Source organism: Podarcis erhardii (assembly GCF_964252035.2).
Source record: "Podarcis erhardii genome assembly, chromosome: 11".
NCBI classification, from domain to species: Eukaryota; Metazoa; Chordata; class Lepidosauria; order Squamata; family Lacertidae; genus Podarcis; species Podarcis erhardii.
In genome coordinates this window covers 31837159-31864996 of record NC_138501.1, presented here as the reverse complement: position 1 = coordinate 31864996, position 27838 = coordinate 31837159, and the positions used below count along the sequence as shown (strand labels likewise).

The 27838-nt window shown below is 40.4% G+C and overlaps 1 protein-coding gene across 3 annotated transcripts in view; it reads left to right on the top strand.

Moving 5' to 3' along the window:
• Nucleotides 1–27838, top strand: part of LHFPL2 (LHFPL tetraspan subfamily member 2) — a 121893-nt gene that overhangs the window by 39152 nt on the left and 54903 nt on the right. For 2 of the 3 annotated variants that reach the window (XM_081881281.1, XM_081881280.1), the window contains exon 2: nucleotides 16001–16056. The gene's annotated coding sequence lies outside the window, so the exon portion shown is untranslated. Of the gene's footprint in view, nucleotides 1–15730; nucleotides 15753–16000; nucleotides 16057–27838 lie in introns of those variants that run through there. The other variant, XM_081881282.1, reaches the window with a different exon arrangement.

Sequence of the window (27838 nt, the reverse complement as noted above, 5' to 3'; positions counted from 1 at the left end):
ATTCCTTCTGTCTCACACTCATCAATGCAACATATATACGCATGGGTAACATCCACACATTTAAAGCACTCCTTAGCAGTCATGGCTTCCCCCAAAGATACCGGAAATTGAAGTTTGTTAAGGGTGCTGGCCCCACAGCCCTGCAATTTCTAACACTCTTAATAAACTACAGTTCCCAGAATTCTCCATGACTGTTAAAGTGGTGCAAGAGTGCTTTAAATGTATGCTATGAACATGACCTTGTTGCATTCCACTGTTGATACCATGACTTCCCCTCTGGTCCCATTTTTCTTTCTTGTCTGTTGTGCCTTCTCTTCCTCTGTCTACTTTCAGCCTCTTAACTGTAAAGTGCTGGGTCTGCAATGTAGTGCTTAGTGGGTATGGCACCCTGTAGTTCTTCAGAGAACAGCTGAGGCTGTAAAAGAATCACTTATGGTGGCTGGCACGCTGCTACTTCAAGCAGTGTACTTCATGTGCTACTTCATGTGTATATGCCTTTAAAGCACATCCTTTCCTTCAAAAGAATTTTTGGTACTCTAGTTGGTACCTCCCACATAGCTACAGTTCCCAGCAACCCTTAACAAACTTCAGTGCCCTGAATTCTTTGAAGAAAATATTGTGCATTAAAGGCAGTGCTTTTTCCAGGGTGGGGTGGGATACGCAGGGGTACACATACCACTAAACATTTTGTGAATCTTTGTACTTTGGTCCATTTACCTTATTTATTTTCCATGATTTGAACTATAAAGTGGTGGTTTTCTTGAGTCAAAATGAGAGTAGCCCTAAACATTTTTTTTAGAAAAAAAGCACTGATTAAAGGTATATGGTGGGATTCACCTAATGAACCCCATCAGCAGACGCCCTGTGCAAGGGCTTCCTCTTGTGCAGTGGGACATCCCAGTGTTCTCCCCCACCCCCACCAACATGGGCTCAGGGGTGGAGTGGGAAAACTTCCAGAAAAGTAGCCAGGAGGGGAGATTGTTCTGTCTGGCAAGTCAATATGCTTGCACAGATGGAACATTTGTAATAGCATGACATTGAATTCCACCACCTCCCTTGTGTGTACACAGCCTAGGTGCTTCTGAGAGGGGCTGCCAGACTACATTCCTGTCCCTGTAGGTATCTGTAAGTTATGCATGCTGCCTTTCCTTGCCATTAGTTCTTCCTATGACTCACAAAAGCAACACTTTTAACATTTAAGAAAAGCAAAACAGTACTAGCATCACAGATACGTTGCAATACACTAGTTGTAAGACCTTTTGTCTAGGATACAGGCATGCTTTTGCTCTGTACAACTGAAATTGAAATTATTTGCACAACTGCTTTCCTAGACTATAGTCCTAAAGGTTATACAGTAATGACTCTTGATTCTGCAGCCTTTAGGATAATTTGCAGGGTATTTGTAGAGTAGTTGAGTTTTCTTGTATGTTCCTTTTGGGAGCTGCATGCTAGTGGTGGGTTGGAGCCAGACGCAAAAAGTAGGTGCAACCACAGTCAGTAGGCTACATTCCAGCTATGCAAAAAGTCAGTAGGCTACATTCCAGCTATGCAAAAGTGTGTGTGTGTGTGTGCGCGCACACACACACACACACACACACACACACAAAATACATGCAAGCAAGAGGAATTATCATAGTTCAGTGTCACATTCCACTTGGACAGAAGCACTTGAGAAGGTTGCAGAGGAGGACTAGTTGAATTGTGTGGCCTGGGGAGAGAAAGTATTGCCTCAGGAGAGCCCTGTGGCCTGCATAGAAATGCCTAGAGGGACACATTTGACCCCTGGGCCTCACATGCATGTATCACATCCAAGAGCACCAACTCAATGAATACATTTTTCTTCTTTTTTTAGTTTAGTCTCATGAGTGTTACAGGCAGCTGAGGGTGGGCTGTGACAACCACGTTGAAGTCACCCAGAACACTGACTGGTCCATTAAAACTTTTGTTTATAAAGCATGAGACCTGCAACTTCATAAACAGCTTCTTTTTTTCTCTTCTTCAGACAATAGCTTCTTTTTAAACAGCCATTAAGCACTCCAGTAATTCATTTCCTTATTAACAGTGCATAAAACTTGCATCCTGAAAAGCTGATGAAACACAGTGGGCTTTGTTGGGGAAAAGAAAAAAAGGTTTTTTAAAAGTGTGAATAACACAATGTTTGACATTTCTTATTTCTTGGACTGGCTAGCAAGAGGAATAAACATAATTCTCAGTTGTAATCTGAGTAAATGTCCTTTGTTCTGTTAAGCATTCCTTATTTGACTCAATTTTTCTTGGTAGGTTATCCTTTCCTGTCATTGCATGACACATAAACATTTGAATCAATAAGCAGTGGACTGAGAGTTTTCTGTATGCACTGCTGGAGGCTCTCCTGCAAGGCGCAGTCAAACAGCAATATTTGGGTGGGACTTTTCGGCACAGTACAGGTATTCATTTCATATGCCTAACACTAAGGCATATGGTTTAATAGCGACAATGGTGCCCCTAAAGACTTACTTGTGCAAAGCCCCACACTTTAAACTGAAGGATGGCCTGTGGATGTGAACTTATTCTGTAATGCAAAAGATTTTCCAAGTCTGTATTGGTGTCATGTGGATAACTGCATACAAGACTCAACACCTGTACATGCATTTGTCTTGGAAGACAACACTTTATGTTTGGCAGTCGTTTTTACCTTATGTAGGCACATGAGAAAATGCCTTCTTTGAGGTGTCACCCCACTTGTGAAATTCCCTGAGGTATGACTGACAAAGAATCACTTAATTTCGGCACCTACGTGGCTATTTTCTCCTGCATTTGCAGGATATTAGTTGCCAATTCAGGTTGATGCAGGTAATTTCTTTGTAGTTTATTGATGGCTGGTTGAATCTGCAGTTTTCTCTACTCTCTAAACTGTTATGCTGGAACTGTTGTTTTAAAATTGATCTTTTATTTCACACCACCATGGAATGGATATGATGAAAAGCAGGTTCTAAATATTTTAAATAAATAAAATGAGAAAAAATTCAAATGAGAAAAAAGTACCGTATTTGTGTGCACCCCAAACCATTTTTTTATGTAAGATTAAAAATATATATATAAGAAAAAGCTAGAACTGATAGAGAAATATATAAGAAATACATCTTTAGGAGGGGGCTGAAGAAGTGTTTAATAGGACAATATTTTTATCCGCCTACCCATTTTATGTGCTTCACCTTATACTAAAGCCTCTAATAGGCAGTAGGTCTATGAAATGATTGTACTGTTGTGGTTAGGAGAGAGGAAAAGTGTGTGTGTGTGTGTGTGTGTGTGTGTGTAAGTCAGGCTGAGGGGAAAGCAGAGTTCTCTGACAATGCAGTACAGTTTTCTGCTTTGGAGTTGAGTGCCATGTAGAATAAAACAAGTAGAACAATGGATTTACTGTTTATTGGAGCCTTAAAGGCAGATTTGGAGGGAAAAGGGATCAGGAACTAAGTTTTTAAATTATTATTTTTATCTGCAGCAAAAATAGAGCACTCATCTTAACTGCCATCATGCAAACGAAGCTAAAAGAAAAATGTAGATTGCTAAAGATACTCAAGGCACCAAACATCTGCATATCCTGAAAGGAGTTTTCAATGCTACTCACCAGAAAGCGGGGGGGGGGGGGGGAGAGTGCAGAGTAGTACTGAACTCTTTTGAAAAGGCAAACTACAATAAATGAAACAGTTCAAACTTTTCATTAAGCTTTCATTTTGATTTTTATAAGTCTAGTAGTGTGTGTGTGTGTGTGTGTGTGTGTGTGTGTGCGCCAAAAGTGAGCACATTGTATTTTCCAAACAAACAGAATTCCATTTTTGCTCCCTATTCTCCCTCCCTCCCACCCCCAAGAGAACATATAACCTAGCCTGCAAATAAGTTACTCCTCTCTTTCTCATTGAAAAACAGTAGAAAAAGTACAGTAGAATAGTTAAGAAAAGATACTTGGTTACATAATTAGTATTTTTTTTATAGTCTGCTTTGAAACAACTGGCATTTGCTCATACATAATGTAATTACGAAGTAAGAATAATAATAATAATTGCGTAAACAATACTAGAGGAGATTTCTGGGGCCAACGGCAGAAACAATTTGAATAGAATGAAACATCTGGAGAAGCATTTATGGCCAAAACCATGTTGCTTGGGGGCGGGGAGCTTTGTTTAACAAATTTACATTTTAAATGCCTGATGATTAGCACCATAAGGGCAGTTTGTAACCATATTGTATTTGCCATTGAACTACCCTAAATATAGGGAATCTAAAATATGTTAATTTTATCTTAAAAGGAAGAACGATAAATACAATTCTATACATGCTAATTTAGAAGTAAGTTCCCTTTAATTCAGTGGGACTTACTCCCAGGTAAGTAAGCATTGAACTGAAGCCTAAAGAAACTTCAGTTGACAATGGTAAAAGTAAAGCTGTCTATAGAATGGGACTCTTCGTGTAAAAATGTATAAAATGTTCTCTTCAGTTTGCAGTTTTTGTAGATCATAACTGCAACACAGATGCTTGAGATCAAAGTTAAGGAGTTTATAATAGGCTGAGCTACTAGGCTTTTAGGCTTTGTTGATTATCTATACTTGAGGCTTCATCTTAAAATATTTGTGTAACTGACCTTATAAACTTGTTGACACATTATGATTCATTCACATGATTATCATATGATAAGCAGGCTTTCCTTTCATTGATAAGCAACAAAAAACTATTGTAGCTGATCCATAATAGCTATTTCTAACAATCACGGAACTAGGCAGAGGGCCTTCTCGGTAGTGGCGCCCACCCTATGGAACACCCTCCCTTCAGATGTCAAGGAGATAAAGAACTATACAACTTTTAGAAGACATCTTCTTAAGGCAGCCTTGTATCGGGAGGTTTTTAATGCTTGATGTTTTTAGATATGTAAGCCACCCAGAGTGGCTGGGAAAACCCAGCCAGATGGGTGGGGTATAAATAATAAAATTATTAATAATAATCATTATCATCGTCGTCATCATCATCAGACCATTATGTGATACTGTGAACTTTGCTTAAATTATTGTAAAACTTGTATTTCCCAAATAGTTCAATTTAAATGCTTTGTGTAACAGATGTTGATAGGGTTGCCATACGTCTGGAATATCCCGGACATATCTGGAATACTGCAGTCGACAGCAGTGTCCAAGCGAAAATCGGCTAACTGTTTGGGAAAACTCAACAATTTTGCCAAAAAAAGGACTGTTTGGAATATGGCAGCCCTATGATAATAGGTGTGCCTGGCATGCTCTGGTCCATGGGGTCACGAAGAGTTGGACACGACTAAATGACTAAACAACAACATGATAATAGGTAGACAGACAATTGTTTACATTTAAAGGAGTAGGTGTAAGCAATGGATATAGAACAATAAAACAAATTACTGTCCCTGAAGGTTTACAGTACAAAAACCAGAGACTCAAAAAGCAGTGTAGGCTTTTTAAGAGCCCTTTGGCAAGGCTGTTTGCAAAAGGGGTTTCAAATGCCCCATTCTGTGCTTTGAAGTCCCACAGCATCACCTGACATCACTAAGTTGTCCCAAGCTTGGCCAATCAGAGATGGGGAAGATAAGGATCTGGCCTCCCTGCCAGAAAAGGTTCGCCTTCCCCCGCTCTGTTTGAACAAGTAATTTGTTACAGGGCTATCTGGTTTAAAAACAAAGAACCATACAGTAGACACACAGGCCGTCTGCTCATTATCCACCCCCCACCCCCTGGTTATGATGAGATATCTTGTATTTCTATTTAAATTATAGTAATTATTTATAAATTTGCATTTGTACATGTGCCCTCCTTTATTCTATTTTATGCTAGTGCATAAGTGGCCACAATATAGGGGGACCTGGGCAGAGGAAGATGGAGTATGCACAATTATAACATAACATGTGAACCTGTCCAAATAGGTAGCTAAATGTAGATAAACTTTTGTGTTGTTGATACTGATTTTGTATAATAGCAATTTTAATGGTTGGTATGCAGAAGCCTACAGGTGCAAAAGTTTAAAAAGTAATTTCCCTACAGCTTAAAAGGTTCTAAGACATATCCTGCCATCTTGTGATGTTTTTGGTGGATGAAGCCAAATTCTCCAAGGCTAGTCATTTAAAGCCAGGATGTATTAAAACACCATTACTCATTAGGCCTTCAGTCCTGCACTCCGTCAACACACACATGTCCCATTGATTTTCTGTGTATGTGGATGTAATTATGCACAAGATCACTGCTTAAATAACCTTGCCTTTAGCTAGATAATTTATATCTATAACCCCAGTGCAGGAACTCCTGTGTTCAATGTTCAAACTATGAACAACATTTTGTCATCCACTGTTTAGCAAGAACAAATCCTTGACCTTTCTTAGCAAGGACAGGAATAGAAACAGCAGAAGGAAGGTTTATCAGAAAGCCCATTCTTAAAATTAAAACAGGAAAGAAATGGAAATCCCATTAACATTGTGCTGAACAAGGAAAATTGCATATATCCTTTGTGTTGAATACTGTAATGTGTTTGTTTTGCAAAATTGGGGTTTGTGTCTGAAGTTTAAAAAGCTGTTTATACTTAAGCTAAGGAAGTGTGTTTTCACTGTGTGATATATTTGATTAGTCTCCCTCTAGGGAGTTTTCTGTGGTAGTTAAATGGTGGTAATTTATCTAATAAAAGTGCTAAGTAGTATAAACTGGAGGCGGTTAAAGGTATTTTTCCATTCCTTCATTGGTTTCCGTGATTTTGAACTTTTTCTTGTGGGTTACTTATTCAAGTCAGTAAAAATTTGCTTAATATTATTTTTTAAAGTACTATCTCTTCAGATGTTTTTCACAACAAAGTTGTAACGCATGTTACATTTAAATAAATTTATTACCATTTATAGTATTATAGGTTCCCCCTCCCCCCAAGCAAGTGTAACTAAAAGGTAAAGCGACCCCTGACCATTAGGTCCAGTCATGGATGACTCTGGGGTTGCGGCACTCATCTCGCTTTATTGGCCGAGGGAGACGGCGTACAGCTTCCAGGTCATGTGGCCAGCATGACTAAGCGCACAGAAACGCCGTTCACCTTCCCACCGGAGCGGTACCTATTTATCTACTTGCACTTCGTGCTTTCGAACTGCTAGGTTGGCAGGAGCTGGGACCAAACAACGGCCCGTCACAGGGGATTCGAACCACCGACCTTCTGATCGGCAAGCCCTAGGCTCTGTGGTTTAACCCACAGCGCCACCTGCGTCCCATAAACTAAGTGGGTGCTATTCAACTAAGTTTACTCAGAGTAGACCTACTGGAAATTAATGAACATGACTATGTTTGGGCCACTCCTTGATTTTGCTTCCTTCCCAACTGGCAAGTAGCAAGTGTGTGTGTGTGTGTGTGTGTGTGTGTGTGTGTGTGTGTATGAATAAATATATATCCTGAAGCCAAATACCCATTTAGATAGAATTGATACTATGAACAATAAACTACTATTTTACATGGCTTTGATTGTTGCATACTGGATTATTTAACCAAGAAACAAGCCTGCTACAAAAGACTGCAGACTTAATTTGGAAATCTGCACTTGAAACGCAGACTGACAGATTGGCTATTCATCCCCTGAGATTTTGTTAATTAAACAAGTGCCCTTCTAACATTGATTTTTTTGGGGGGGGGTACACTCTTAAGTACGGCCAGTAGTTGGTTAATAAAACTGTAAGTAAAGATATTGGTGTAAGTAACTGAGTTAACCATCTTAGTTCAAAAACAAAAAATGGACCTATGCATCGTTGTGGCCAGCAAACATTTAAAATATGGCATTCATGTGTTTGCATAAGACTAGCAGAATGTTCAGTAAAAGGACATGCATGCATGTGTGAGACTGATTTATTTTATTTTATTTTTATTTGGCCACTTTCTACAACAGTTGGATCCCTTTTGGTCTTTCCTGCCTCATCAACTTTCCCAGTTTCCCTTACTTTCTCAATTTCTTTTGATCCTCTGTCTCTTATCTTCAGACTTATCACAACTGCCCAGAGGACTCAGATCTCAGGGCACACCAGCTGCAACAATAACTTCAAAAGGCATGTTAAAGCAGCTTGTGAAAAGTACTCGTTTGTGCACAGACCTCTCTGTATGCTATTCTGTTTTTTATTTTCTCTGAACAGAGCTAATACAGATTAAGGAAAGATATATAGAACTAATCCGGACCAGTTTTCCTTTATGAACTGACTTAATTCAGTTGCCTTGTAATGGATGGCTCTTTGTAACCTAGTCTTCCAGTTAGTTTCAGGTGTGTTGGAATGAAGGCTGCCAAATTCAGGTTTACCCAAGATCAGATAGCTCATGGATAACCATCATGAAATGCCTGTAAAATGTCAGTTTGGGGAAGGACATAGTTGAATGAATCCACCTTTATTCAGTTCATGGTTTCTTTAAGGAGTTCTCATATTCTGCCTTGAAAACTTATGTCTGTGAATCATTTTATGAAAATGTTGGATTGAGTTTCAGACTTCTGGTTCCCGGTGGTGCATTAAATCCTTCCTTCTATTGGCAAGGAAGAAAGGGGGATCCTTTGTTTAGCCAGACAAATTCAAAAACTGTCAACTCCAGATGTTCTGAGAGAGACTCCAGGCAGGTCTTGCTACAGAATAGAGAATGGCCCTTGGGACTCTACTGTAGATGCTGAGTTTCATTTAGTATTTTAGCATCATAGTAGCAGTTGAAAGGAAAGGTGAAAATAAAGCAGTTGAATACAGTATACTATTAATTATGAGGGGTTGCCAATTATATATAAAAATTTCTATCTTTCCTTTCTCCCAGTGCAAAAGCCAAAGTGGTTCTGCACTATAAATATTTTTAAAAGTAAGTAGCCATATTAAAACAGCACTAGAAAACTATTTAAAGTGCACATACACACAAAAGTACAACAACCACTATCAGAAAATCCTAGCACAACATCAGTTACTGGCCAAAGGCCTGGTGGAACAAACAAAAAAAGTATTTGTCTGCCAGTGGATGGAAAGCAGAGAGAAAGCCAGCTTAGCCTCTTGTGGAAGGGGAGCTTCACAATCTGAGAACAGAGAACAGCTACCCAAAAGATCCTCTCTTGTGTCCATGCCTGTGAAGGTGGCAGGACTGAGAGAAAATCTACCCTCTCAGAAGATAGCAGGCTCATACAGAGAGATAATGGTCCTTCAGATAGTATGAACCCAGGTTATGTTTAGATATATACTAGTTCTGATTGGAGGCCCCACTGTTCTGAATGTCTGTTTCCTTATTAATTGGGCATGAACAACCAGCAGTCTTATTTTCAGCATGGGGGTGGTGGTTTAATCTGAAACTTCTTAAACTGAGAGAATGTATATCTCCATCTATGTCTGTCTGTCTCTCCCCCCCCCCAAAAGCTAGATTTTAAAGACTGATAGAATAAGCATGTTTTAGAACAGTACTGGAAGTACGTTTTGTAGAGTATATTACTTCTCTGTTGTGCATTATTTCTTTTTAGTATATTGTTACCAAGCGACCCTTTCCCCAACTTTTTCCATGGAGTTCCAGAAGGTGGTACTGGCACTGTTGCTCTCCATGGAAATTACCTTGTGGGGTTCCACAAGGTTCAGTTTTGTCTCCTGTACTATTTAACATCTGCAGGAATTTTTCTGGGTGAAATCATCTGGAGTCATTGGGTTTGATGCTTACATTATGGTGTTGACACCTAGTTGTTTTCCTTTTTCTCGTCCAATCTACATGTGGTAGAATCTTCCTTCACCAGGAATCTGGGACCAGTGTTAGACTAGTTCAGCACTGGTTGCTAGTGTGTTTCTAGACCCATTTCAGGACTCTGGCTCTCTAGCTCATTGTTGGCCTATAAGTCCCATCAGCGCCCACCCCAGTTTGACCAATGGTCAAAGATGACCAGTGTAGCCCAGCAATATTTGGAGGGCCACAGGTTAGTCATTACTACCCACCACTGTCCAAAATAGGTCCCATTATCTCAAAGGAATTTTTCCTCTCATTGTGTTCCATCCCTATTCCTAGAATCAAGATCTGCTAATGAAAATCTGCGTTTTTGGGTTTAGGTTAGTACAGTCTTCCCTAACCTGATCCTTCTCCAGATGTTTTGGACTAGAACTCCTGTCAGCCCCAGACAGCATGGCCAGTGTTCAAGAATGATGGGGATTGTAGTCTTAACAATGTATGGATGGTGCCAGGTGAGGGAAGGCTGGGTTAATATTTAATAGGAGTGAAACTACTTAAGTTGAAGCCTCAACATTTTGGAATGCTGTTCTCTGGGAATGCTGTTCACTGGGAGATCTGTCTACCTGTCATCTTCTCTTGCTATTTTTCAAAGGCAGCTGAAAGCATTTTCATTCTATCGGGCCTTGGAAGCTTGGCTTTTAGATTGCTTCTCACTGTTTTCAATTTTTCTCTTTGGGCTTTATAGATTTATTTTGTTGCATTTTGAAATGGGTTGGATCCAGAGTACTCTAGAGCTTGACTCATTTTTTTTCCTTTTTGTCTCCAAAAGCTGCTTCAGGGGTTGGGGGCTATCTAGAAGAGTTGGGTAGATAATGCTTGGGGGCAGCTGGCCGAAGGGGGAATTGGCTGCCAAAAAAGAAACCCTTTGTTCTCAGAAACCTCTGCAGATAACAAAAGGTCTGTAGAGAGCAATAGGTCCCAGGTTCAGTCTTTGGTATCTCCAGCTGTCAGGAGCCAGAGTCAGGAGTAGGTCAGCCATAAAAAAAACCCTGGTGTCAGTGAAGTTAACTCTTTATTCAAAAAATAAAGAGGCAGGCCTAGTGAACCCAGCAACGCTTCCCAGAATGTCTTGCCCCAAGGAGGCAGTTGCTAGGGCTCTCTAAGATTTCCCCCATGGGTGTAGTCAGGGTTTTTGTTGGGGGGGCAGGCTATTGTTAGAGGGGGCAGAAGCTCAGATTTGTATTGATTTTTATTGATGGGGGGGGCAGCTGTCCCCTCCCCCCTTGGCTATGCCCATGGCTTCTTCCCCAGTTACTTCCTTAGCAGCCTAAGGCTCTGGCATCTTGCCTCTCTTTGTTCCACCTTCTTCATTTCTCTGCATATTTTGGGAGACCAGGGGGGAGGAGAGCTGGTCACAGCAAGAGGAGAAAATTCCCTGACTTCTTCAACTGCCTGTCTCCACACCCTTGAGCCTTCCTCCTGCTTCTGCACTCTGCCACAGCCTTCTCCTGCTCACCAAACCCTGTTACCTCTTCAGTTTCTGACACTTTCTCTTCCCAGTCTGCCCCCTCTTCTCCCTTTGACCACTCACTGTTGTCCCAGCACCAGTCTCTTGTCTCTGAGCCTTCTTTCCTTGGGGGTTCTCAAGCTGGTGCCTTCCACCAACTCTCTGTGCCCAACCAGAAAGGAACAGGAATGACTTCTGTCTGAAATTCAGGTGGGCTGCTGTCAGTCAGGCCACCTCACTCAGTATTGTACATCCTGATTGACAGACTAGAAGCTTCTTAATTTTTTTAGTTGGATTCAACAGTCTGTATTTAATTGCCATATTCACAATTCTCCCCCCCCCCTCTCTCTGCATTGTGGAGTGCTCCTGTTAATGGTACCAGAAGCAAAAAGCCTGTTCCTCAGTGAATCTTGTGCAGAAAACTGCAGCTTCTGCAGAAAAGAGGCCTTTGTTTCAGGCAACCATATGCAAAAATCATATGGGAGGTAATGTACTCCAGCCCACTATTTTTGCTACTTTCCAAAATAAGGTCCTATATTTACATTAGATAAAGCATAACATCCAGTGTGCTGTAACAGTTAGAGAACAGATAGCCAAAATGGTGTCCTCAGATGTGTTGGACTCTAGCCAGCATGACCAGTTGTCAGGGATGATGGAAGTTGTAGTCCATTAACCAACCAGAGTTCGTTTTAAACTACAGTATCTGAATTGTATGCAATGCAGGCTTCATGGAAAGCAAAATTAAATTCTTCTAAACTTATCCTCTTGACTGCATGGAAGGAAGAGAGTGGGTTTAGTGATATTTGCAGTTGTTACTTGAGAAGCAGGCCTTCTGAAGTTTGCAAGTGCTTCTAAATTATCATGCCTAACCTGACAGTGTTCGAGATAAATTGTAAATAAGCCAATAACTACTTTTACTTCCTACAGGCAATGCACAAAGAGGAAGAATTCAGAGAATCAAAAACAGCACTTTCATTAGTTTTAGAAAGATTTTAGGGTCAGGAAAACATCCCCTTTTGAGTTTCAGCAGAAAATTCCAGGAAGCCAAGGGTAACTTCCTACATGGTGTGGGGGCCCTTTGGAATTTCCTTTTTTTTTAAAAAAAAGAGCTCATGTTCCCATAGGAAAAAGTCATGTTTTAACACTGCGGTGATACTTGCACATGACTTAACATTCTGCAATAACTGCGAGATATATAATGGTGCATTTCACCTTTAATATGGGAATGCAGAAAGCTTGAATTTGGAAAACAAAACAGTTGAATCCACATGGCCCAAATGGCAGGCCTAGATATCCAGCTTCCATTTGATTCTATAAGAGTTGGGTAAACGCACTGAGTTCTCAGCGGGATAAGAGCATAAAGCCAGTGGCCCATCTAGTCCAGCATCCTGTTCTCACCGTGTCCGACCAGATGCCTGTACGAAACCCACAAGCAGGAACTGAGCACCACAGCACTCTCCCCTCCTATGGTTTGTAGCAGCAACTGGTATTCACAGATAAGGGTGTACTTCATAAAAAAGACACAAGCTTGTGAGCTTGTAGAATTAGCCTACAACAAGCTATGAGTATCTAGTAAGATTACAGGTACCTAGTAAATCTTGCTTTTGAAGACAAACTTGCCAAGATAATACAAAATGCAAAAATAGGCTGTTTTTCTCCTCCTTTGTCATGTATATGCATTCGTATTGTGTGCATATGTGATGACTGTTCTTTTATAAACTATCAGTCTTTCTGGAACAATAGAACAGAATAATAGGAGAAGAATAAAACTGAGGAAAATAGCATGTCCTCATCTGGAGTACTGTAGCCTGTTAGTCATTTATACAGCATCGTCTTAACTAGATAAAATGGCCAAACAAATCCATTTCAGAGAAGATTTAGCTTGGCAGAGTGCTCTGCCTCAGCTATTGAATAAGGGCATTTATCTTCACCACCTTTCTAAAGCTGATGACAAAAAGCCAATGAAACTATAAAGATTCTGTTTGTTTTATTACAAGAAGAACAGACTGTAATTTTTTATGAAAATACTGTATAGACTGTAGCAACATTTAAACACTCTGCTCTAGTGTGATCCTAGAATGACAAAAAACACATTAAAAAAGCAAAGAAAAGGTTCTTTGTGGTGAACTCTAAACCACAGTTAACATTCCCACTTTCCTTGCGGTTGGATATTTCTCCATCTACAAAAATGAGTGCAATGTTAACTCCTTCAAAACAGTGGCAAAAACCATCTCCAATTTCTCTTCATGGCATTGGAGAGCAACCATTTTTGCAAGTTTTGTTTTGAAAAAGTGTTTGGGTGAGCAGTGGATCTCCCTGTTCAGAGGACTATGAAAATCAAGGGCAGTTCTCTAGAGGCAGAAATGCCAAAGGGGTAAAACAGAGTAAGCTGCTTTAGTTTGTTAAATCTAGTCATAACATCATGTAATTGAGATGAATGAAAGGCCTTCAGTTTTTCACAATAACTCAATTTTTCTTTCGTTCTTGAGATCTGAGTTGAATCTTGAAGTATAATAGTTCTTGGTCAGTTAGAGGAAAAAATAAATTAGCACACACCCAGTGTTAAGTCCCATGCATCTCAATGTCTAAACAAGCCTGGCTTTTCTTAAAATATGTACCCAATATATTTAAACATTGATTCTTTAAAAACAAACAAACCGTTGTATATGCAGCTATACTGAAGCTATGATAGAAGCTGAATGTAATTTAAAACTGCCACATTGGTGTGGTTAAAGGTTAACCATTTTTCTGTTCTCTCATGGATATGAAGGTGTATATCTGTAACTTGAGACAGTCGGCCAGTGTGAGACTTTATACCTCCAACTTTTACTTAGTGATCTAAAACCCAAGCTTCAAATATCCCAATAAAAGAACAGATGATCTTATGGAATGTTGACAGTCTAGCCAATGGTCTTGCCTAATGCAATTTTCAGAAGTATAAGGGAAGACAGTTCCCATAATTCTTTGGAAGGAACCATGTGCTTTAAAGTGTGCGTTGAATATGCTTTAACTGCATTCTATGGATCTGCCCAGAACTAGGTTGGGTTATGTCTTCTGGCAGCCTCATGGGGTCCAAAAAGTTCAGGAAAAGGGATGCAGAGGAATCTGCTAAGCGTCTGCTACGTGACAGGTTCCTTAGACTAAGGAACAAAGCTGAAGGAAGCAACTCTCTAAGGACATCTATACCCTTCTTAGCTCCCCAGCTGTTCCAGCTACACTGATGAACTGCCGTATAATTACCATTATTTGTGCTGGGCTGTAGAGCAGGAAAGACCAGACCAATAGCTTCCTCTGCCATAAAGCTGTTCCACTGGCACTGGTCCCTGGTTTGAATCTCCTGGTGACTTAACGGAGAGCTTAAGTAGTGATTGACATAGTATTGACATAGTATTTAGCTGCCGCTAGCTTTTGCTGCACTTCTCTGTCAATCTCATGCTGTATATGAAATACTTTCATACTGCGTTTTCAAATTAGTCTCTTTAAAGTCAGTGTTTGCTACATTGCTTTTTATAATATTTTTCATTGTTGCTTTGTTCTGCAAAGGTTACAGAAAGTTCAGTGCTATTTCCTTGTTTGTTAAGTAAGTACACCAGTTGCCTTGCCATATCTCCTGGTAGTTGAAAAGAATATGTTTAGTCTGAGGTACATAGGTAAAAATTTCAGACAGATGTTTCCTATAAACATGGAAGCTGAGGGTTGCTTTTGTTCCCCTGAATACAATATGGGGCATATGCTGAGTTGTGAAATGATTTGCCCATGCAAACGGCTGCTTATTTAATGTAAACTTTTGTCTGGTGTGTGGGATTTCCTTGCTTGTTTTGTAATGTGGTTTGCTGTGTTATAACAACAGAACTCATTTATTTTGTAAGAGGTAGGAAGCAAAACAAACAGTGTGAAGGCAAAGGAGGCATTTGTTAAGGAGACAGACAAAGGTGTCTACCATTCCGTTCCGTATCACTTGCTTACTTTCATTTTTAAAAATAATAATAATAGAAGAAGAAGATAGCTCTACATTGCTGATAGTCTAAACCCACAGTCCTAAGCATTTTCAGTCTAACCAAAGAACAGTTTGTATTTTCCTTTCATATGTGTATATTGATATTAAAATAGCCTTCAGTAGCCATCATTATTAGAAGAAATACATCAGTTGCCTTCAGCATAGTGCTAAGTAATTCCTTGTGTAAGTAAAACTACTTCCACTTTGGCAATGGGACTCTCTTCCCATCACCACCACCATACTCTCCTTCCAGGTGCATGCCAACATCTGTCACAGAGGTTCTCCCAACTCTCCAGATTAGATCTGTGGATAGAGAGAAGAGGATAGGTGGAAAGTCCTGTTGCACAAGTCATTCCCTTCATGCAATTATTTAAAAGAATACTGCCCAATAGTATTTGCGGTACATGAATTAACAAAGAAAATATAGTTCTGGGCCAACACCACTGTGTGTCAGCTGGTGCTGCTCCTTCCTTTACACCCCATGACTATGGGTACAATCAACCATTGTGATCTTACAGCACAACTTGGATTCTTAAGATTGATCTTGTGCTCAGGAGTTGGCTGTTAAATCTTAACTGTATGTAAGCCATCTGGAAAATCTCATTACTGAAATCAAATACTTCAAAAGGAAGAACTAAAGTTTAGCACTTCATGTGTTAAGTTATCATACATGCTGTGAAACATCCAGAATGTTAATTTTTCAGTGAAGTAAACAGGTTCTGCTAATGAAATGTTTTAAAATTTGGAGCATGCACTGTGAAATGCTGAGTGATTTCTTAACTGCTATACCTATATTTTTACATTGCATCTAAATTATTTTTCCAGGTATATCCTGCATTTATGAAGGGATGCAAAGTTTCAACAAAAGAAATACAAAACAGGTGAGTAAACTGGAGGGTACTTTTTTCATGTGCTGAATAGCTCTGCATGCAATTTGGGGGATGATGTAATGAGGAACAATCCATCAGATTATGTGATAGCAGTAGAAATTAGACTGATAACATTTGCATTATAGAAGTCTTATGGTGAACGTAACATTTCTTTACTGAAAGCTGCCCACTACATTCCATTACCAGGGGCTGGTAGCCATGGGGTGGGGTGGAGTTCTTGTGCTTGACACATGCAACTTGTTCAGCCATTGAGGGAACAAGATGCTGGATGAGATGGGCTGTTGGTCTGATCCAGCAGGCTCTTCTTCTGATCTTCTGTTTTAGGTTCATTTTTAGAAATTCTAATTGAAACACTTTGTATCCAAATGTGAAGTTTGAAGTTGCTTGACCAGGCAAGCTTTCAGAAGTTTTCTACACAGCAGAAAAGACTGGGGATGGTCTTCGCAGAGGTTGTTCTTCCTCTTGACAATTGTGCTAACCCTTCTCTTTTACTATACTTTTAATGATGAATTTGCCAGGTGGTGTTCATCTCTACTTGAAAAGGTATTTACCTAGATAGGTTGCTTGTTTTGCCTGGCTATCTCATTGATTTTGTTTTTGTTTTTAATTACATTTTTATTCTGTTTTTCCTCCAAGAGCATTCAGGGCAACATTTTAGGTTCTCCCCATCCCCCATTTTATCCTCACAACAACCTTTGAATTAGGTTCAGACTATGAGATATTGGCTGGTTCAAGATCATCCAATGACCTTCAAGTCTGAATAGTTATTTGAAGCTGGGTCTTCCCAGTTGTATTCTGACACTCCTTGACTTACGCACCATACTGGCCCTGGAAACACATATGCCAGGATTCCATTTTAAGTTATCTCCCCTTTCCCTCTTTTATTATTCTGACAAATCAGTAGCCATTTTATTAGCTGTGTTTAAGAAAAACGGTTCAATTTCAGCACTTTATTGCTTCAATTTGTCCCATTTCAAACAAAGAGTCTTGCGATGCCTTTATACTAACGTCTCTTCCAAGCAATCTGTTTATTTGAACATCCATCTGAATTGGTTTGTGGTGAGGCTGTACAACATTGTGTTAAACAACTGTTATTCTACACTTTCCAGTGCATTTTCCTGTCTCTTTCCTACCTCTAAAATGTCAGATTCTTTTTGGGGCGGAAGTGAGTCCCAAATCCACTTCAATTGCACAACTTAAATTTGCCAGGAAGTGATTGAGTCTCTCCCACAAAACACTGAAAGTCTGGAAGTGACCTAAAAATTTATTATGACATAAGATTTTATGCACCACAGCCTACTTCATCTGGTGAAATGTAATCCTAAATTGCTCAGCATTTGGTAGTGGTGGGAGGAATGCTTTCTGAGGGAAATGAAATGCTAAAAGAACACAGTGACAATTACCTGAAAGCAAGTGACCGTTTAATATTACAATGTCTTTATAACATTATTAGAAAGTTTGAAGGGTTCTTGGCAATATTGTTGTTTGAAAATGGAAGTGAGAAATGTAAAACATTAACACTGTGATCCCACGCATGTTTACTTGGAAGTAAACTACATTAATTTCAATGCCAATTACCGTACCTCAAAGTGGGTGTGCTTAGAGTCACATTCTTCTTTTGAAGGAAAAGCATAATAATGGCTTTTGTAACTTGTTTATTTGTTTCCCCTCCTCTGATGTGCATTTTATTATTATTTCAGTAGAGGAGTTTGTTGATTTCTTGTTTCTTATTCTTACTGTTCTTTGAAAACATATATTTTTAAAAACCCACGTATCTCATGTTTCAAGAACAAACATTTCAATATTTGGAAAGGAGTGACCTAAGCAATGCAGAACAGGGGTGATCTCATTACTGGACTTTATCCAATTTTTGTAGGCTATAACTCTAATATTTTAAGCACCCTAGTCTCCCCCGAGTATATTTCAAGCTGTGTTGTGTGAGATGAGATCAGCATCTTGCATCCAGCAGAAAATTACTGCTTAATTACCAGCAATAAATCAGTGTAGCTTTCTTTAAAAAACAAAACAAAAACAAAATACAAGTTCACTATGTAGCCAGAACCACGACTATTACTTGAGTGATAATAAATGGACAAATACTATCTTTTGGGGGGGGGGGTGGAAGGTTTTTTTTTTTTAAAAAAAGCTCACTTTTTAAAATTAAAAAGTCTATATTTAATTGTTATGTGAAAAATATAAAAGTCAAACGCATTTAGAAATAATATTCAAGAAAACAAAGGTGCAATAATCCTAACTAGTTTGTTTTGTCTGCTTGCTTTTTAAAAGTATGGTACGTTGTATAGCCACTAGATAGGCAAGTGTGTTGTTCTAAAATGATAGCTGAGCTTATGGAAGTCTGTTATTTATTAGTTTGTTGTTCGTGTAAGAGATAAATAGCTATCACATTTCAAAAAAATGAGCCTTGCTTGTTTGCACTCCCCAACCCCTAAGAGTCTGCTTTTGGTAAGTGATTTTTTTCCTCAGAGGGAACCAAGTACTAGATCCTTTCATCTAGTACTAGTACTCCCATCTAGTACTAGTACTCCCATCTAGTACTATCACTTCTGCATTAAGTAGCTTGATGAAGTTGATGAAATTTTCCAGGAATATTGAAAATTCATTAAGAATTTAAGAAGAGCCCTGTTGTATTACACCATGTTGTTTCCCACAGTGACCAAACAGATGTCTATGGGTAACCTTGAAGCAGGACATGAATGGAATATCCCTCTTCTGATCATTGTCCTCATAGTCAGAAACATGCTGCCTCTCATGCTGAAGGTAGTATAGTCTCCATAAATAATACTCATTAGGTTCTGATTGTACTTACTAGTGATTTTCATTCCCCATTGACTTCATTAATTCATTCATTCACTCCTGACACTGGCATCCTGTCCCATAACAGAGAGTTCTCTGGGCAGTTGCTTATCTGTATTGCATGTTGCAAAGAATTTTGTGGATGGGAAAATGTTATGGGACAGTTCATACAAGATAACTCAAGATAGCTTCTCCCCTTAACTTAACCGTTCATCTCCCCAAGGAGGCTTCTCTGGTGCTTAAACCTGATGCCTTTTTGGTTTGAGGTAAAGTCCTCCTTACTTACTGAGGCTTTTAAAGATGTGGGGTTTTATGTTTGTTAAGAATTCTGCAGTTAAGTATAGTTTTTGTATGCACTTTTTAAAATCTGTGACTTAGGAAAAGGGTGATTGTGCACACAGAAAATAATGCATTTGAACATGAAAGTTTAAGAACTTTTAAAGGCCTAAAACTTTCACTAAACAAGAGCACATTCTTTCCCACAGTTAATGTTATTTTGTTTGTTTATTGGGAAAAGTCAGTGCTGTGAAGAACAAAAGGAAATTCAATACTTGGGAGGTTGAAAACAACTATTGAAATCAAACTGGTTTTCAAGATCAAACTAAGCATTTTTCTTCCTGGAGTTTGGATGCACATTAGGTCACTTCCTGGAGCTGTCAGATTCATTATAAATGTAAACGGTTCTTGAGAAGGGGGACACATATGCTGAGGCAATTTTATTTTTTTTACATAGCCATTCAAAATTTAACATTTTTAAAATGTCTATCCTCTGGTGACTGGCCTTTGGTTTTCCTTCCTGTGAATTGCCACATTTTAATCCCCCTTATTTAATTAAGCTGTCAATCATTTTGCTTCAGTGCTAGGGCAACCCTTTTTAAACAGGTTTTCCTGGTGCAGGCACACAGCCAGGTATACAGGGAACTTTTGTTGGCCCTTAGGATGCTGCACAAGGGGCCCATGGGCAGCCTCATTTCTGTGCCATTCTGTGACATATAAGCACTGAAGGAGGAGGAGTCACTGCCTCAACAGGAGGACAGGAATGAGCTTTCCCCTTGTTAAGCAGAACTTGGAGCTGTATGGTTGAAGTTCTAGACATTTTGATCATGGCACATTACTAATGAAGTTCAACTTATTAAAGATAGTGTTTTCATAGGAGGAAATCCAATGCTTGTGTCATAGCTTTTGATCTAGCAGAGGGAGGGAGGGTGATTCCCCTTTCTCTGATTCTTTCTTTGTACTACAACTCCCCCTGCCACCTTCTTGTGATGGCCTGGGACTCGGGCTCGGAACCAGAGGAGACTCAGTCTGCACCGGATCCTTTGCCTTAGGCATCATCTGAACCAAGTCTGGGGCCGGATCCTGAAGAGTCCCAGTCTGCACAGGTTCCCCTGCAACAAACACCAGCTGGGCCGAGTCAGGGGCCTGAGCCTGCCCTGGCTCCAGATGTGGGGTTTACCTCATTGCCTTCAGCTGGGCCATTGCTTACAGCTGCTCCACTACCGGTTTGGTCAGGGGAGGCTGAGGCGGCCCCTGGGTCTAGTAACCCACCGACATCTCCCGAGCTGCAGAGACTAAGGTCTGAGAGAAGGAGAGACCTGCGTACTCGCAGGAGGAGTGCTCGCCTTCGGGCGAAACAGGGAGGTGAGTCACCGGGGGATCAGGACTGGCCGCTACCCCGACAAAGATAAAAGGCTGTTGGACCCCGCCCCAGGTTGCGGGAGCAACATTGCTGTATGCCAGATCCTGCCTGAGATCCTGTACCTGTCCTTGCCTGGTTTCCTGCCTTGTGTCCTGCCTTGGCCCTGTTGGACTGACTCCTAGCGGAACCTTCGGATTCTGGACCGCGTTTCACGGGTTACCCCTGGGCCCTGCACACTTCCAAGCTGTTCTGGAGCATCTCCCAACTCTCTGAAATGGGGCTGTAGTAGAAAGGGGAAATAAGAGGATGTAGCTTCACCTCCTCCTATGTTAGCAGATTTCCCCACTGGATTAAAAGCCATTCCACAAGTGGAACAACAGCACTGGGTGCCACTCATTGTGTTATAAGAAATACACACATAGGCATCTCATTTTGCATGCTTGACAGCAGTATTTACCAAGAAGAATGTTGTGGTCTGAAGGGTCTCATGAACATATAAATAGAATAATCACAATTATAAAGCTTAGTCAGAATAGGATCTGTTGCATAGATCTTGGAAAAGAAAGAGGGAGAACATAATCTGCATGCCTCCAGGCTCCTTGAGACTTTAATCGGCCTCTAATTGCTGGAGTTCACTAATACTCGGGTTGTCTCATTTATGCTGAAACCAAACAAATTATGAACAGATACACTCAGTGAGTAGAGCATCAGTCTCTTTATCTCAAGGTCTTGGGTTTGAGCCCCACTTTGGGCCAAAGATTCCTGCATTGCAGGATACTGGACTAGATGGCCCTCATGGTCCCTTCAAACTCTTCTATTCTATGAAAATAGGCCAGAATTCTGCAGCCAAAAAATTCTGTGCAGACTGATAGGCACACATTGCCTTATTGCCTAGAAGCTGCACAGTTTCTATATTGTTCTCATGCATGGATGTTTTACTTAAGGATGGACAGACAGTCTTTTTCTGGTCTGTGTCAGTTTTGCATGTTTATTCAGAAGTCTGTTCTATCCCATTTCACCATTTATTGCAATTTATGGGGGGAATTGCATGATATTAAAAATTTAAATAAGTTACCTTGATGCTTAAGTATTTTATAAATAAGTAATATTAAAATTTTATATCACTGCATGGATTTCTAAAGTACTCTATCCTAAAAACAACCAACAATGCTTATGTTTTTTTCCCCCAGTAGATTTTTATTGAGATTTTAAAGGTTACAAAAAGAAAAAATAAAGAACAATACAAGAACAAAGAAAAAAAGACACGAAAAAAGATGCAGATAATTAAAAAACAACAACAAATCAATCCTTTACATAACTTTCTTTCCTTTGCTTATTTCCTTGACCTCCTCACACCTCCCTTTTTTGTATTCTAATTCAATTAGATATTTCAGCAAATCCTTTCCATCTTTATTTTTATCCTAATGATTTATCTTAATATACTATAATTTTACATTCTGTTCTTTCACCAATTAACAATCCATTTTTACTTAATCCTTTATATCATTTCTGCTAAAACCACATTACTTCATTCCAACATCCTTCTAACATTCCTTAATTTTACAATGTTTCTGTAGATAAACTTTAAATTTCTTCCAATCTTCTTCCACCAACTATTCTCCTTGGTCTCGGATTCTGCCAGTCATTTCTGCCAGTTCCATATAGTCCATCACCTTCATCTGCCACAACAATGCTTATGCATTTGGGTACTTCTTTTGAGCTGACAACTTTATTGTAAAACTTGGAAAAGTGTGGGATTTGAAGGATGATTATATTCCAATCTGTGCATTAATTTGGGAAGTGTGAATTAGGTCAGTTTGTTTAAAAACATAGATCAATACTTTGCTCCATCCCTAGTTTTATATACAGTTCTACATCATTGTAAATGTAGCCTGTTGAAAGGCATGTATAAATTTTGGATTCCACCCCCTCCACCAATAGATCTTCGTAATTTAAGTGCCGATGTCTGGTGTCACACAGCTGCAAATGAGAGCACATTACAGGGTGTGGATGGGGTCCTTTCTGCTACTAGATGGCTCATGCAAAAGTCAGCATTCCTGGAGGCTTCTATAATATGTACGGACTGGGTTTCTTAGAAAATGCTCAGATTCTTGTGAGCTGGCCAGTGGAATTTTCAGCAATACGAGTGTCAGTTTTTGATTTTATGAGACTGACCCACCATACTGAGCAGAAAATACTCTGTTGCTGCTGCCACCATTGATTTTCTCTCAGCTGGTAATGGCACTGGCCAGAGTTTCAAGTCTTTAGGCTTGTTCCAGGTGACTGTGCCACAGGAGCTGCTGATGAGTAGCACCAGGCTCATACTTTTCAGCCAGCTCCATTAAGGCCTCATTCTCACTGTTTAATAATTGGATTTCAAAGAGAGTCATTGCTTCAGATACAGTCCATCTGTTTTTCCAAATGCCCAGCTGTAGACATGTGACATCCCCCTTCTTTCCACATTGCTCCCTGCAATAACAGGTTTAATTGTCCCAGGCTCCTAAGAAGCAATCTGATTAGCAGATGTTAAAAGGGGACGGTTTTCAGCAGGTTCTTGGTGTGAAGTGGTAATTTGAGAGGTCTTGTGTATGGGCTTGCAGAGGTCTGATTGATGGGTTGCCTGGCTTTGACTCTGCTAGTGCTTTGGAAATTACATCATTTCCCACCCCCTCCTCACTCCATTTGAGGCCAGGTGGAAATGTTTATGTGGAGAGCAGCCAGAGTGCCATTTGTACAGCTGGAAGCCTGCTGCTTCCCATAGCAAATCAAGACAAAGTACAATAACTCCTCCCTCAACACAAGGAACACCAGCTGCATTTATATTCAGGTCTTCTCACTGTATGAAAGCATTCTGTCTTAAAACATAAAAGCCCCTTACTTTTTATTTGTTTTATACAATTATCAGTCACCCTCTTAAGACTCTGCAAAACATTGCAACACTTGATGCTTGCTTTTTTTGCTATCCTTGCACTTGCTATCCATTCTTTGTATTTGTTTACCTTGCAATGTCTTGTATTGCACTGGCTTCTGAAACAGGGTGTTAGTAAATGAAGCATTACCAGTGTTGTTTTTTAAAAAGTTTTAATAGACTGAGATTTGATTATAGCCTAGGTGCAACTCAAACATATTATTTATTAAATGTGTATACTGCCCTTCATCTGAGGGTCACAATACAAAAACATTCTTAAAAATAGCATAGAAACAAACAAAAACAATACCCCTGCCCAGGTCAAAAGGCCATAGCTGGTTTAATTAGTCAAAGGTCTTTGGGGGGAGAGGAATGTTTTGGCCTGGTGCCCAAAGATATGTAACAAAGGGGCCGTTGGCAGGCCTCCCTGGGGAGAACATTCTACAAGCAGGGAGCCACTGCAGAAAAGGCCTGCTCTCATGTTGTCACCCTCCAGACCTCTTGTGGAGGAGGCACACAAAGAAGGGAGTTGTGCTAATGATCTCTTGAACATTTTGGGTGCCTTCCAGAGTGCATGTCTGACTGCACTCTGCTTTCCGTTGCCCTTGTATAATGAAACCCAAGAGGACATTCTCCAAAGGTCCGCAGTTGCATTCATATTAGTTGCATTTATACTGGAGAAGGTATTGAAACATTGGGAATTATTACGTATGCCACCCCTAAGAAGTTGTTGGAAATTTAATCATACCCAAATGATTACTTTTGAACCTATTTTACACTTTTCAAAAAATAAGTGTCTGGCATTATGATTTTCTATCCTGAAAACTATCTTCAGAGCTCCTTCAAAATGGGTGACTCATAGCCCCCATAAAATCATGGAATTGCAATTGACTTTCCGCTGTTTTGGACATGACACTTCTTCTGTATGTTCTTTCCACACCAGTGGCAATGACATAGCTGCTGTGCACGTGGAAGGGGAAGGTCCGATTTCCCTGGGGAAGCCATTTGAAAGAAAAATTCTGAGCAAGCCTTGCCATTTATTTCGCATCAAGTGTTTTCATTCCATTGAATTACAGGGTGTGTCATTCAGCGCAATCCCCTGCTTGATGTAGGAAATCCTGAGCATCTCTAACAAATGGCTGACTAGCCTTTACTTAATATTTCCAACAAGGATGAACCCAGCACTGCCCCTAGGTAAATAGTTCCATTGTTAAATTACTCTTGCTTCCAATACATTTTTATTTATTATTATTTATTAAACTTGTATACTGCCTTTCATCCATAGATTTCAGGGTGGTTCACCATTGCCCCCCAATAACTCATCATTTATTTTACATTCATGAGATAGCAATAAATACATATGCTACGTAACATCTTTCAAAAACCAAACAAAACACCACCTTTCTATCAAGAGCAATCAGAGCAAGCAAGGTCCAAAATCAGTCTGCAAGGTCAGGTTTCTGCCTCTGCAGAAGATCCAAGGTTGGAACACCTGAGGTCAGTCCCAAAGTCACAGTCCACTGGAGTTCCTGAAGCAGCCAAGCTGTGGTCCATTAACAGAGAAACTTGAGCAGACATGGAGTCTCTGCCTTGCTTCCCTTTTATCCTTCCCAATCTTGATCGCTTCACCTGAGTTTGCTCCAGTGGAGCCTCTCCACTTAACAAAACATGTGATCCTCAACTACCCAGCTGAGTGACCAAAAACCTCCTCCAAGACCTAATGAGCCCATGATCTCCACCTGGTCCCACTAGTGAGCTGGGCTGTGTTCCCTTGCCTATCTGTCTCCTGGAGTGCACTTCCTGTTTTTACCAATGCCTCAGAGCCCACTGTGTCTGCAGAGATGGGGGTACCTCTGCTTCTGGTGATGTGTCACCCTCTCATGGCTTCCCTGAACAGTTGGCTTCCTCTGCCATGTCCTCTAATGTCCTGTGAGTACCACCTAAAGCCCTAACCTCCCATTCCCTATCTTCAGCTTGTCCTGGTGTGTACCAATAGTGGCTACACCCCTCGCCGGATCGTCTTCCCCTTCCTCTGTGTTCTGCCAGTTATCAATGCAAGCCCACTGGAAGGAATTTTTTTATTTTGTTAAGAAAAAAAATGTGATCCTTAAACTGGTCTGTTACCACTTTCTCTAGGATAGGCTTTTAAGAGTCCCAAGTTCCTCTCTGTCTTTTTTGTTGCTTCTCCATTTCTTCAGGCTCTGAAGACATTGCCATTACTTCTTCCCGAATTCTCTTGCTTAGCTTGTGCCCCCTCAAGAGGAGGATCTGCACTGGGACCAGCTGCTCCCTTGTTTACAGGCCCAGGTTTTCCTTCTCTCTTGCTCTTCTTCATTCATTCATTCTCTGCTCCTGGAATTGCTTCAGTTGCCTATCTGCTGCGGAGTCAGCTCAAACCCGAAGTTCAGCTGTTCAAGATGTTCATCTGAAAGCTACCTGTCTTGTCAAAGGCAAAAGGATTCTTTGTTAAGGATCTTTGAAGCAAATGCTGGACCAAGGGAGGAGAAAGTCTCGATTTATTGAGCAAAATCATTTCATACACACACAAGAGTACAGAACCCCTCCAAGGATCAAACAATTCCTCCTTTGCACAAGGATAAACCGGCAAACAATAAATACAATAATACCAGGCCCTCTTTGCATAAGGGTAGACAGGCAGACAATAAACAACCTTAACACAGAACACTAACCACACAACCAACAACCCTTCCCTCCTCACCAGGGAACAATACCAGACAGATGCCAGAATCCCTCCTTCCAGCTGCAGAGACCCCAGGGGTAGCAGCAGAGTAGATCTCAGTCTGGCCAGTTACAGATAGGTAGCCGTGTTGGTCTGCCATAGTCAAAACAAAATAAAAAAATTCCTTCCAGTAGCACCTTAAAGACCAACTAAGTTAGTTCTTGGTATGAGCTTTCGTGTGCATGCACACTTCTTCAGATACACTGAAACAGAAGTCACCAGACCCTTCTATATAGTGAGAAGGTGGGGAGGGGTATTACTCAGGAGGGTGGTGGGAATGGGTGATTGGCAGATAGCTGTGATGAGCCTGTTGACGACTCTTAACGACTGCAGTAGGTCTTACAGGAAAAAGCAAGGGGTGAGAAGGTGAAAAATGGCTTTGTCATGTATAATGAGATAAGAATCCAATGTCTTTGTTCAGACCAGGTCTCTCCATGGTTTTAAGTTTGGTAATAAGTTGCAATTCAGCAGCTTCTCTTTCCAGTCTATTTCTGAAATTCCTTTGTAATAGAACAGCTACTTTGAGATCTTGTATAGAATGTCCTGGGAGATTGAAGTGTTCTCCTACTGGTTTCTCTGTCTTGTGATTCCTGATATCAGATTTATGTCCGTTTATTCTTTGGCGTAAGGTTTGGCCTGTTTGTCCAATATAGAGAGCTGAAGGACACTGTTGGCATTTGATGGCATACACAATGTTAGACGATGAGCAATTAAATAGTCCTGAGATGGTATGTGTGATGTTGTTGGGGCCAGTAATGGTGTTGTCCGGGCGTATGTGGCAGCAAAGTTGGCATCTGGGTTTATTGCAGGCTCTGGTGCCAGTGTCCGTGTTAAGTCTGGTTGTAGTATTATTGTGGGTTAGGAGTTGTTTAAGATTGGGAGGCTGTCTGTAGGCAATGAAAGGTCTTCCTCCCAGAGCTTGAGAAAGAGAACTGTCATTGTCCAGGAGAGGTTGTAGATCTCTGATGATGCGTTGTACTGTTTTAACTTGGGAGCTGTATGTGATGACTAGAGGTGTTCTGTTATTTTCTTTTTTGGGTCTGTCTTGCAGCAAGTTCTCTCTGGGTATCAGTCTGGCTCTGTTGATCTGTTGTCTAACTTCATCTGCTGGGTATTTTAGTTCTAAAAAGGTTTGCTGTAAATCTCTTAGGTGAGAGTCTCTGTCTGTAGAATTGGAACAGATGCGGCTGTAACGTAGTGCCTGGCTATATACAATGGACTGTTTGGTATCTTTGGGATGGTAGCTAGAGGCATGTAGATATGTTTGTCGGTCAGTTGGTTTACGGTATAAGGTGGTGTCTATGCGCCCATCCTGTATATTTATAGTAGTGTCCAAAAAATGTATTTCTTGCATAGATTGATTCATTGTTAGGTTGATTGTGGGGTGAAAATCATTGAATTTCTGGTGGAAGGTGTCCAGGGTCTGTTGACCATGTGTCCAGATGATAAAAATATCGTCAATGTATCGCAGGTACAAGAGAGGTTTGAGTGGGTAGGAGTTTAAGAAACGTTGTTCTAAATCTGCCATGAAGATGTTGGCATACTGTGGGGCCACGCGGGTGCCCATTGCTGTGCCGCTGATCTGAAGGAACAGGTCATCACCGAATTTGAAGTTGTTGTGGGTAAGGACAAATTGGCAGAGTTTGGTAGCAAAGTCCGCTGTGGTTTTATC